The sequence below is a fragment of the Lupinus angustifolius genome, chromosome LG12 (assembly GCF_001865875.1).
Source record: "Lupinus angustifolius cultivar Tanjil chromosome LG12, LupAngTanjil_v1.0, whole genome shotgun sequence".
In the NCBI taxonomy this organism is placed as follows: Eukaryota; Viridiplantae; Streptophyta; class Magnoliopsida; order Fabales; family Fabaceae; genus Lupinus; species Lupinus angustifolius.
The window spans coordinates 7573188-7575465 of NC_032020.1; the positions used below are offsets into that span (position 1 = coordinate 7573188).

The 2278-nt window shown below is 44.6% G+C and overlaps 1 long non-coding RNA gene across 1 annotated transcript; it reads right to left on the reverse strand.

Annotated features, from left to right (window-relative positions):
• On the reverse strand, positions 568-1342 carry LOC109362066. The gene is made up of 3 exons (XR_002109345.1): positions 1332-1342; positions 844-892; positions 568-678 (listed from the first exon to the last, which is right to left on the reverse strand). It is a non-coding gene; the product is annotated as an uncharacterized LOC109362066 (long non-coding RNA).

Sequence of the window (2278 nt, forward strand, 5' to 3'; positions counted from 1 at the left end):
TGAATTTTTGGTTATGCCGTTTGGGCAAACCAATGCACATTCTATATTTCAGGCAGCAATGAACAATTTACTCCGCCCCTATCTCAGAAAATTTTTTCTGGTGTTTTTTGATGATATTTTAATTTATAGTTGTTCATTACAAGATCACCTTAAGCATCTACAGATTGTCTTGGAATTATTGAGTTCTAACCAGTTTTATGGTAAATCATCAAAGTGCATTTTTGGAGTTGATTCAGTGAGTTATTCGGGTCACATTATTGCTAATAGTGGTGTTCAACCAGATCCAGAAAAGATTCAGGCAGTGGTAAATTGGCCACAACCACGTTCACTCACGGCACTCAGAGGTTTTTTGGGGCTCACCGGCTTCTATAGAAAATTTGTGAGAAACTACGCCTCTCTCGCCGCTCCACTCACCGATTGGAGCAGTTCTCTCCCAATGCGGCCATTCGATTGCCTTCTTTAGTCGGAAAATGTCCTCTAGAATGCAGCATGCTTCAGCCTACGTCCGCGAAATGTTTGCAGTCACTGAGTCTGTCAAGAAGTGGCGCCAGTACAGAACTGCCATTGGAGCAGTTCTCTCCCAATGCGGCCATCTGATTGCCTTCTTTAGTCGAAAAATGTCCTCCAGAATGCAGCATGCTTCAGCCTACGTCCGCGAAATGTTTGCAGTCACTGAGTCTGTCAAGAAGTGGCGTCAGTACTTAATCGGAAGAAAATTCAACATATATACTGATCAACAGAGTTTGAAACACTTGATGACTCAAGCGTTTCACACCCCAGAACAACAAAAATGGGCAACCAAACTCATTGGGTTTCAATATGAGATCAAGTATAGAGTGGTACCTCTAATCGTGTCGCCGATGCTTTATCTAGATGTGACAACTCTGACCCGCTTCTGTTTTCGGCAATCTCTTCACCCTTTCCTCAGATATTGGATCAGTTGCGTACCTACTATGCTCAACTAGAGGGCCAAGCATTCATCCAAAAACATAAAGACGATCATAAATGGCAGGAACGTTTCCATTTCTCACATGACCTATTATTCTTTAAAAACAGAATTTTTATACCTGCCCGTGAGCATTTCCGCCACACCTTGATCCGGGAATTCCATGAAACACCACTTGCTGGCCATTCGGGTTGGAAACCAACTCTGTGCTGCTTGACAGCCTCATTTTACTGGCCCAATGTTGCACAAGACGTCAAGGACTACATCTGCACCTGCTCCATCTGTCAATATAACAAGTATGTGCCAAGGAAATATCAAGGACTCTTACAACCATTAAAAATTCCAGATCAGGTTTGGGAGGACTTATCAATGGATTTTATAACACATTTACCTTGCTCTCACGGACACATAGCAATCTGGGTTGTGGTGGATAGGCTGACTAAATATGCCCACTTTATTGCATTACCCACCAAATTCACGGCTGAGACGTTGGCTCACCGATTCCTGAATGAGATTTGTCGTCTTCATGGGGTACCTAAATCAATCGTGTCCGACAGAGATAGAATTTTTCTTAGTACATTTTGGAAAGAGTTTTTCAAATTACTTGGTACTAAACTATGTTTCAGTACAGCTTACCATCCACAGTCTGATGGCCAGACGGAGGTCGCTAACCGCTGTTTGCAGACTTATCTCCGGTGTTTCACAGGAACCCATCCAAAGAAGTGGTTTGCACATCTGTCCTTGGCGGAGTATTGGTATAACACCAATCATCACTCCTCACTCGATCAGTCTCCATTCGAGGCCCTGTATGGTCGCACACCACCTACAATCCGTGACTTTATTCCGGGTTCAACAGCCAAACAACAATTACATACAACAATGCAAACAAGAGGACAAATGTTAGCCGACTTAAAGAAAAATCTAATTCATGCTCAACAACGAATGAAGGCTCATGCCGATGCAAATAGAACAGATGTTACCTTTGAAGTAGGGGAGTGGGTCCTCCTGCGGTTACAACCATACCGTCAAGTCACCATCTCCAAGCGTTCTTCTCACAAGTTGGGCCGTCATTTTTTTGGACCGTTTCAGGTGCTTCGAAAGATCGGTCCAGTGGCATATGAGCTCTCCTTACCGGCGGACACGCAAATACACCCTGTACTTCACGTATCCCTCTTGCGGAAATTTTTTGGAGACCCTCACGGCCCGGTTGCACACTTTGCTCCAGACCTCGTACCAACCGAGACAACAAATCCAGAGGAGGAAGACGGTCTCCTACCGTCGGCAACAGAAAGGAGAAGGGGCGTCCAACCCTCGCTGACATGCACCACCGTG